The 10,576-nt window shown below is 36.7% G+C and overlaps 1 long non-coding RNA gene across 3 annotated transcripts; it reads right to left on the bottom strand.

Moving 5' to 3' along the window:
• Positions 1-337: 337 nt before the first annotated feature.
• LOC104886813 (uncharacterized) lies at positions 338-1,716 on the bottom strand. Of its 3 annotated transcripts, none has more exons than XR_789260.4 (3): positions 1,533-1,716; positions 995-1,174; positions 338-638 (listed from the first exon to the last, which is right to left on the bottom strand). It is a non-coding gene; the product is annotated as an uncharacterized LOC104886813 (long non-coding RNA). The 3 variants fall into 3 exon arrangements; XR_789261.4 differs by having other exon boundaries at positions 338-634; positions 1,533-1,715; XR_007271885.2 differs by having other exon boundaries at positions 338-528; positions 1,533-1,714.
• Between the last annotated feature and the right edge of the window lie 8,860 nt (positions 1,717-10,576).

The following is a 10,576-nucleotide window of genomic DNA, read 5'->3' on the forward strand; positions in this document are numbered from 1 at the left end:
TGAATCAAGAAATTTCATCAAAATTTCGAGATGGGTATGATCAATCTTCACATGAAGATGCATAATCAGTTGACTAAGACATTCAAAGAAGTATAGAAAGTAGCCTTGTACTGATTCGGCCAGATTTCACAACATTATCACTTTAATCCACCTTAAATTTTGTGATAGGTTCCTCTTCCTAGTCAATTGCCAATCAAAAAAGGGTAAATTCAAATGTGTATTATTTTCATTTGAGGAAGTAAGTGTATGCACCATAGCACTCTAGAAACATCAAACACTAAGTAGATTTGGAAAGCTTCAAAGTAAGCAGGTCATATAGATGTCATGTGTATTTTCATTTATGATTCCCAACTCTAAGTTATCATATTATATATAGATAGATAGATAGAGAGAGAAAAAGAAACATACTTTGAATTAGTGACGTCGATGAAGAGGGAAAGAGTGATTGTGTGAGCATCGACCTCAAACACCTTCATCTGAGCTCAAATTCAAAGACTGAAAAGATGTTGTTTCACTCAAGCTGTTGAACTGGATAAGAAAATGACCCAGCATCAAAGATTAGCCCCAGCCAACCTCAGAAAATCTCCATACTCAGTGACTTTCTTGATTAGCTTGTAAATTTTGTCTCTTGTTTCTATCTAGGAAGTATAGAAGTGTTTATGAAGCTTGTTAGAATCATTAATTGTTACTTTTAATGGATGCTGTGCTAAATGCCTTGCTAAAATTGAAATGCATATCCTTCTTAGTTTGTGATCTTTATCCTTTTGCCCCTTATGCATTATCTCCAATTTTAGGTTTAGTACCATTAGCTATTGTTTAGGCTAAAGCTACCAAATATGCACATCATTTTGTGCAATACAATGAATTGAACTTGACATATCATGGCCATTAGAGTAAAGTACAATATAGTTCTCTTGTCATAAGGAAAGCATCACGAATGAATGTGGAGAAAAACTGAAAATGTATGTGTTGAAGGAAACATATCAAAGTCTACCTTGTGGTATTTCTCTACACACTCTGTTTGCCCTAAAGCTTGCGTGTCTGAGACTTGTCGTTTGCAATTCCAAGCAAGCTGTTTATCGACCACTGGCCTTCTTCCGGAGACCACCTCCAAAACCACCACCCCGAAACTGTAAACACCAGACTTCACAGTACGAACACCCGAAAACCAGATCTGGAAATAACATTTATAAAACAAGAAACAACTCAAAATCTCACAAAAATAAAAAGATGAAAACCGAAAAACCAAAGACAAAAAACGCAAAATCGCGAAATTGAAAAATTGAATATCCAAATCGAAAATATAAACAAACAAAATCAAAATCTCATAAAACCAAAAACTCAAAAAATAAAGAAAAATCGAAAAACAACAAAAATTAAAAAATCTTAGGGAATTCAGATCTAGGAAAAACCAAGAACAAGAAAACGCAAAACGAAATTAAAAAAACAAAGAAAATCGAGAAAATAAACTACATAATCAACAATCAAAACTAAAAAAAACAAATTTATTAGTTAAATCTGAGTAGAAATACCTGATTTCGTGAGATTTGCAAGAAAGAGAGAGCACCAAAATGAGAGATGAGAGTGAGGAAGAGAGAAACGTGAGATGAGAGTGAGGAAGAGAGAGGCGTGGGTTAGGGTTGATAGTTTGGTCGACTGCAGTTTTTTTTTCTTTTATTTATACCTCGTATCTAGCGTCCGTCAGACGGACGGTATTTTAACTAAACGGACGCTAATTAGCGTCAGTTTAAAAGAACATACGCTAACTCTCAGAAAGCCGACGTTAATTTGCATCCGTCTTTAATCGGACGCTAATTTTCAATTTACCGTCCGCTTGTATCATCGGACGCTAAATTCAGACGCTAAAAAGGCGGATTCTTGTTGTGAAAGCTTTTTGTAACACAGAATGGAGAGATAGTTTTCCGGATGCAGAGGTTTGGAATCTTCCAATCCTCTTCTCAGATCATAGTCCAATAGTGCTTCAACTAAGGGCACAAAGTTTGAGGAAGAAGAAAAGACCCTATAGGTTGGATGCTTGGTGCTTGCATTACCCAGAAGTTCAAGATTTGATAAAAAAAGAGTGGGATGAGGATCAAGATGGCTCCCCCGCTTTTATTCTGCAAAGGAAAATCCAAAACAGTCTAAGGATGATAAGAGAGTGGTGCTTAAACTTCAAAAACACTAATAAGATTTATTGGCTTGATATCAATAATAGTCTTACAGATCATCAAAAAGATATCCTTTCTCCCACCCAAGCACAGGAGGACCAAGAGATGCGCACGAAGGTTTTGAAAGATATTGAGATCAAGTCCGATTACTGGAGGCAAAGGGCTAAGTCAAGGTGGGATGATTTGGGTGATAGATCGTCGGCTTTCTTCTACAGGAGTGTAAAAGGACGATCTTCCAGAAATGAGATCAAAGCCATTAAAAATGAGGAAGGAATTTGGACGAGTGATCAGACACAGATCAAAAAATCTTTTTGGAGAGCTTTTAAGAAATTTATCAAAGTGGCAAAGTGGGAAGGAAAAGAATTAGTCATGAGGATCCCTTTCTTGACCCCGTTTCAACCCTTTCTCAGCACCATATTGAGCTACTGAGCAAGCCTTTCTCAAGGAAGGAAATAAAAGAGGCTTGCTTTAGCTCAAAACCTCTCAAGTCCCCGGGGCCTGATGGCACGCCACCAACCTTTTTCCACCAAAACTGGAGTTTAGTGGGACCTGATGTCATCAATAGTGTAAACTCTTTTCTCTCGTCAGGATACTTGCTTAAAGAGCAAAACAGGACATTCATCACACTTATCCCAAAGAAGGACAGACCACAAGAGACAAAGGATTTCCGACCAATAAGCCTATGCAATACTTCATATAAGATTATAGCAAAATCTCTAGCCAACAGGCTTAAGCTAGTGTTGGGATACATCGTGGATGAGTATCAAAACGCTTTTGTCCCGGGAAGACAAATGTCCGACAACTGTTTCGCTTCTCATGAAATTATCAACTGGGTGAGGAAGAGGAAGAAAGGAAATTATTTTGTAGGTATCCTCAAGGTAGATCTAAGTAAAGCTTATGATCGGATTAGATGGGATTTTGTGGAAGCCATGCTTAAGAAAATGAAATTTCCAGATAGGTGGGTGATTTGGGTCATGCAGTGCATCTCTACTGTCTCTTACTCAGTTTTAGTTAATGGGGAACCTTCCAAAGTGTTCTCTCCTACTGTAGGCCTTCGTCAGGGGGACCCCCTCTCCTCCTATGTCTTTATCCTTTGTATGGAGGTTCTTTCGAGGAATCTCTCGAAGCTTCAAGCGTCAAAGGAATTGGAGGGGCTACAGATAGCTAGAAGAGCCCCTAAGATTTCTCATCTCTTCTTCGCGGACGATGCGTTATTCTTTTTCAAAGCTAACCACAAAAACTGTTGGGCAATAAAAAACGTTCTCTCTACTTTTTGTGAGAAATCGGGGGAAATGATAAACTTCGACAAATCTCATGTTGTTTTCAGTCCTAACACGCCACAAAAATTCAAGAAGATCATGAGGAAACCTCTGGGAGTTTTGGACAAGGACAAAGTTGGGACCTACCTTGGCTGCCCAATGGAAGTAGATGGTCGATCTTCAGAAGTTTTCAAAAGCATAATCTCAAAAACGGCAAATAAGATCCTCTCGTGGAAATTTTCCAATCTTTCGCAACCTGGCAAGCTTATTCTCATCAACACTATTCTATGTTCCTTGGCTTCAAACATCATTTCTGTTTACCTGCTGCCCAAGAAAATCACGAGGTCGATTACCTCTATGCTGCTGAAGTTCTGGTGGTCTTCGACAATGGATAAAACTCCCATCTACTGGCGGAAGAGAGAACTGTTGGAAAACCACAAGTCTGAAGGGGGGCTAAGTTTCAAAAATATTGACCACACAAACAAGTTTATGCTCTTCAATCAAGCATGGAGAATTCATATGAGGAAGGACTCTCTCATCCATAAACTATATGTGGCTAGGTACAAAAAAGATCTAATTCAAATGGTTATGGATAACGAAACTCCGAAGAATAGCTCTTTCGCTTTTCGCAGCCTTCTTAAGGCTAGTTCAGCTTTTAAGAAGGGTATTTACAAGAGGATAGGTAATGGGAGATCCATTAACATTGATATGGATCATTTTAAGCCAATTTTCCCGGTTGAGCATGAATCGAGAAATCAGATCATGAAGGTCTCAGATCTGATGGATAGCAGCAAAAAGTGGAAGCCTACCACAATATGGAGCTTATTCTCAGCTTCGGACGCTAGAGAGATTTTTGCTACACATATTCCCCAACAAGAGATAGAGGACGGGATTGGATGGAGTCATACTAAGTCTGGCTATTGGTTCCTTAATAGAGAAGACAAAACTCAAGTCTCAAAATCTTCTTTCGGGATTAGTTCTGGAAATCAAGTATTTTTCCAAAGTGGAAACACTTTTTATGGAAAATTTTCAACAATGCCTTGCCAACATCTGATAATCTCATTAAACGGCAGATTAAGGGGATCAATGCTACCTGTTGCTTGTGCAGCAAGGAAAACGAGTCCCTGGAACATTTGTTTCGAGATTGTCATATTATATAACGAATTTGGAGTTGCTCCTTAGGAATTGTGGCCTCGAATGGCATTATCCTTCCTTTAAAGGAATGGATCAAGAACTTTTTGAACCTGTTCAAAAAAAGGAAGGCCAAGGAAGGGATACCTATGGAAATAGACACAACAAGAATGTCACTCCTTTCCATCCGCCAAAATCAGACGCTAAAAACGCGGAATCGGACGCTAAATAGATTAGCGTCCGCCAACGGACGCTAAAGGGCGGATGCAAAACCCCTGGTCGCTAATTCTCCAAATAGCGTCCGACATGCGGACGCTAAATATTTAGCGTCTGTTTTTTTGAAATTAGCGACCGCCAAGAACGGTCGCTAATTAGCGACCGCCAAAACAGTAGCTAATTAGCGACCGCCAGAAACAGAAGCTAATTAGCGACCGCCTGGCAGTCGCTAATTAGCGACCGTGTCCTAGGCAGTCGCTAATTAGCGACTGTTTTGACAATTGCTATTCGCTACTGTTGGACATTACATTGTTGCACTTTTTTTTTTTTTTTTTTTTTTTTGCTTCTGGTGAACTAGTAATAAATGTAATAAAACATGAAATGATGCAAATACCATACTTCTTTTATTAAGGCAAACAAATTAATCAATTCAATTATTATTGATAATAAATGTAGATACAAGTAAAAAAATAATTCTAGAACTAAGTTCTAGTATACTTAGAACAAAATCTAATACAAATCTCATATAATTACATGTAAACTTTAAACTCCACAACAAAAATCTGGAACTCAAACGCAAATCTGATAACCCTGCAAATCAACAAAAACAAAGAAATTAATGAAATTAACCAGAAAAAACAATTATTAACAAGAATTAAATGAATAACTAAATAAATCTGGAACCTATTTTTCCCCAACCCCCACCCAAGCCAGCCTAACCCACCACCCAGTCCACCCATTTATAGATATCATTTAACGTAAGTTGCTCTTAAACAAACCAAACAGTATGTGTTTCCTTCCTTGCCCAGCTCACTGAAGTAGCTTAATAAAACCTTCTAATGCATAGACCCTTGGACAACTAACTCTAAATTTTCAATTGCACTTGTTGGATACCCACATGTCACATCTCTAACATGATCATAAGCAACCAGATTGAAGTGTCAAATTCGTCCTCCTAGTCACATGAAGCAAGCTTCATACATAGCCCCTCTCCTTTAAAGTTTTCAGCGTTATAATCTCTACTTCCGAATTTCAAACAACCTGACCTTCCTCCTATTGTAGGATCTTTAAACAGTCATGCCATGTTTTGTTTTTTACAATCAAGAGCACAAAGATCCTCACCATGACACTTAAGCATGTGACCACATCACTCTTCTGTAAGCTAGGAGTATCAGTTGCTTCCTCTACCTTGATGCTTTATCATTTTACCACATCATCTTCTATAAGCTAGGTGCTTCAGTTGCTTCCCTTTCTTTCTAAGATCTACCACGTCCTTTTCTTTTTTCAATGTTTCAGAGTTGGCCTCAAAATTTAAAACATCACCTCAACTACAGGAAAAATGCAGCCCGCATAAAGCTTTCTTAGTTGCACCCTTTTTATTTCTGCCTTTTAACTTTAAAGCCAAATTACACATCCTTAGTACAGAAGAGTAGGACCCAATCCACAAATAAATGAACTTCCCAATCTTCTTTCATCGCTTTTTTAATTCTTGAAAACAATCGACAACACTAAAAGCATCTTGCTCATAATCATCCAGACAAATCTGTTTTCTTAGGTGTTTCTTTGATTTAGGCCATTTAGTCCAAGATTTAATCTATGATTTCCTAACCTTTTATTTACCTTTTAGATTTTAGATTAGTATACCATAATCACACATAGTTAGAGTGCTTTCTTTTCACCTTAAGAAGATATTAGTACACATACATTTAGACAAGTTCCTCTAAATTCAAACACCTTAAAAACTAAGCTTCAAAACAAGTTGCAATAAGTTCCAACAAGTTCAAAGATATGTTAAAGAAAAAAGAAGAAGATTAGATGATGCTTCGATATATAGAAAGATCGATATTCAGTTCAGAAAACAAGAACAGTCGATGATGCTTAAAATGAGCGAGTACGTACCTGTATAGCACGGACGATTGCAGACTCCATGATAGCTTTGCTGGCAGAAGGATCAGCATTAGAATGACATGATGAACCTATGACAAATTTGTGGAAGGTCCTGAAAGCAACTGCTGTCTCTGTGCTCCAAGGAGGCAGCCATTTGAACCCTGCTACACATACAAGACCATCTTCACTCTCCCAATATAACAAAGGTGTGATTGTGTTTATGCATTCCTTTGAATACTGAAAGAGCAATGAAGCATTTCATATCACATTGTAAATTGAACAAAGATAAAACTTCATACACACAAACAACTATTCCCTGAAATCTTTACACAGTGACATGCAAATCTGATACTTCCACATCATTTCCTCACTCCACATTATTTCCTCAAGGAAACACTTAGATCATCGATCATACTAACAAAAACCCACCAAAATTACAGATCCAATTACCTCATTCATCATCAAAACTAGATCCACAATCCACAATATAAAAAAAAAAAAAAAAACTCATGCAAAACCAAACAAACCCAGATCTCAAAACCAAATCTTCCCACCAACCCACATCACAAAAACAACCCATACGATTTCCAGGCATATTTTCAGAGTTCATAATTCACATAAAATCATCCATGATCATCTAGATAACACGGAGGCGTAAATCTCAAGCAATCAACTTCTGTTCAGGGCACGTTGAAAACATATTCAAAATCTGAAATCTTCAAACATTCATTCCACAGAAAATACATCAGGGGTTCGTTATATCTTTACACAAACTGATAAACTCTATTTCTCTGGATTCACCCCTGCAATTTTCTTTTCAAAGAGCCATTTCCCTCTTTAAACTTTCATACTTCCCAGAGGATACAACCCACAATTAACAGGGATTAACAAGAAAGTTACACAAATTGGTATAGTCTATATCTATTGATCCACCCCTGCAATTTTCTCTTCGAAAAAGAAGGCCATTTACCCTCTAAACATTCACAACATGAGTTCTCGAATACAACCCACAATCTGTACCTAGAAGTTAAAATATAGTCATGGAGCCAAAAGCTCAGCTCCATTGGAGAAAATAATATGCAAAAGCACACATGAAACGCTGATTTTTAAATCAGCTTGCACGGAATGACACTTTGTAGCACACTAACACCATATTCATAAAATTCAAAATACTTAAATAGTAAAAGCTTAAGCAGAACAAAGCTTAATCATTCACCATTGGGGAAAAATAATGCACTGATTGACACTTTCAAGGTCAAGAGGCTCAAATAAACTAGTTTTGCTTCAAGCCTTGACAAAATCTACACATCAAAATCTAGTCAATATTAGGACTTTCCAAATATAAGAACACATTGAAAAAAAGACACAATACTGTATAATTCTAATCAATTATGTACAAAAGGTACAAAAGACGATTATCCCCCATTCATACGGATCCATTTGAACATCTAAAAAAATTCACAAACAAAAATTACATGATGGAAGAAAGTTCTGATAATTAAAAAAAAAATCCCCCCATTTGTTTTCTTTCTTGTTTACTTTTCATGTTCCAAATCAAAAACCCAATTACTCAAAATCCAAAAAAGAGAGGACAAATATGGGGTTTTGAAGGAGAATTGAGAAATTAACAAAAAAAACCCAAAAAAGATCACTAACCCTAAAACGAAAACCTCCTTCAAATCAGAGAAAGTGCGGGCTAGAGTTGTGCTTCTTTGATCCTCATACGCCACAAATGCAAAACCTTTGGACTTTCCAGTGGCCTTATCTCTAACAAGATTAACATCCACCATTTTGCCATATCTTCAAAGAATTCAATCAAAAAACAAAAAATTAATAAACAAATTGAAAATTTGACGAAACAGAAAAATTAACGAAAAAAATTGCAACAAATGAAAGCTAAAAATTTCGTATTGAGCAAAGACAGCAAGAAGATCGCCTTCAGTGAGATCGTAAGGAATGCCGCCGACGAAAACATAAGCAGAATCGGTGAGAGAAAAAAATAGAAAGGAAGAAGAAAAGAAGGGCGAGAAGTTAGAGATAGGGTTGGAAATAAGGTGGGTCGTGATATTTCTTGATGACCATTGAATACCGTCCGTCATTTAGACGGTAAACTTGTCCAACGGACGGTAATTAGTGTCCGTCCAGAGGCGGACGCTAATTTTACAAAAACGGACGCTAATTTGTGTCTGATTGTGCCGGACGGTAAATCCAGACGCTAAAAGCGCGGATTCTTGTTGTGAGATTTTGTGGCTACCTTGTGGGGAATCTGGTGCCATAGAAATGAAGTGATATTTAAAGGCACGCCCCCTAACCCGAGAAGAATAATGAGTATAATAAGGGATCATTCGTTACGAGCTGGAAAGGAAGGGAAGCCCAAGGTAGAGAGTTTAGTCCGAGGGGAGGTATGCGGGGAGGCAGGTAACTCAAGCAAGATGGAGTGGTCTATAGGAAAAATGGACGCAACAACCGTTCAAACTCTTGTAGTGGATGGTGCTTGGAAGAATCAAGTGAGCGCAAACAAATGTCAAGCGGCCATTGCATGGAAAAACATTAATAACGACCCTCGAGAACAGTCCGTAGCGAAGATCTTTGCGAACTCCGCAGTGCAAACGGAAGCCTATGCAGTTTTGAAAGCTATAACAGATATGGAGTGGAGAAGTGCGGGCCTCATAATAAAATCAGATAATCAAGAAGTCATCAAGGCTCTAAAAAACGAGCGTAGTATAAATCAAAATATAGACAGCATCATTCGGTATATTAGGAGGAAAGCTAATAGCTTCCTATTTATTTCTTGTATTAAGGTAAGTCGAGAGGAGGTCAAATTAGCTCATAATCTCGCCACTATGGCAAGGAAAAGCTAACCTTCCTCTCTTCTATTTATTTACCCTTTGTCAAAAAAAAAAAAAAAAGAAACTCCTATACTATTCCTAGAATATAAATAGGATTAGCTAGATTTTATCTTATCTCTCTCGTTTTATTTTCTCTTTTACTCGTTATTTTTTCGCTCCTCTCCTCTTATATCTTTTTATGTTATTTTAATTTTTTGTTTTTGGAGTTTTTCCATTGTTCTTTAAGCATTGATTCAAGACTATAATTCATCATCATAATTCAGTTCATGTATTGTTTTATCTTATGTATCCACTTGTTATTAATGTCATTATGTCGTCTTTTATAGTTTCTTTTATAGTTTTTTTTTGTATTATTCCTAATAGTTTTGATTCAAAACTGTAATTCCTTACATAAAAGTTGATATTATGAAAGTATATATGGAGACAAATCTAAAAAGATCTCACATGACTATATTTTATCTTATTTAAAAATTAAAAACAATGTCAAAGGAGAGTGTGTGAATAGTGAAAAAGTCAAACCATGTCATCTATTTTGAAATAGAGGAAGTAGTTTATAAGGTACTTTAACGGTTAAATATTAATAAAGTTATCAATCTTGAGTTTATGGACTTATGAATATATCTAGTAGGATTTTTAACACTACCGCATAAACCTAAAATACTCCTACTTTATAAATGGTTAATTTAATGATCTTCGTTCGTAATTTACATGTTGACCTTCGTAACTTATAAAGGTTACCCCTACTAGAGGAGTAGTGACGTTGACAAACCAAGAAAACTTCGTCCGAGTTACATTGGATCATTTGAGACTATTGAGAAACTTGAAAATGAAGCTTACCGACTAGCACTTCCTAATGAATTTTCTTGAATTCATGATGCGTTCCATGTTTCACTTTAAAGTCGATATATAGCAGACTCATCCCACATGATTAATATACCCCCTATTCCAATTGGAGAAGAATTGACTTATGAAAAGTAACCTGTTTAAATTTTAGATTACAAAGATAAAGTACTTTGTAAAAAGGTAGTTACTATAGTAAAGGTGTTATGGTCTAATTATATTGAAA

Source organism: Beta vulgaris, chromosome 2, assembly GCF_026745355.1.
Source record: "Beta vulgaris subsp. vulgaris cultivar EL10 chromosome 2, EL10.2, whole genome shotgun sequence".
In the NCBI taxonomy this organism is placed as follows: domain Eukaryota; kingdom Viridiplantae; phylum Streptophyta; class Magnoliopsida; order Caryophyllales; family Amaranthaceae; genus Beta; species Beta vulgaris.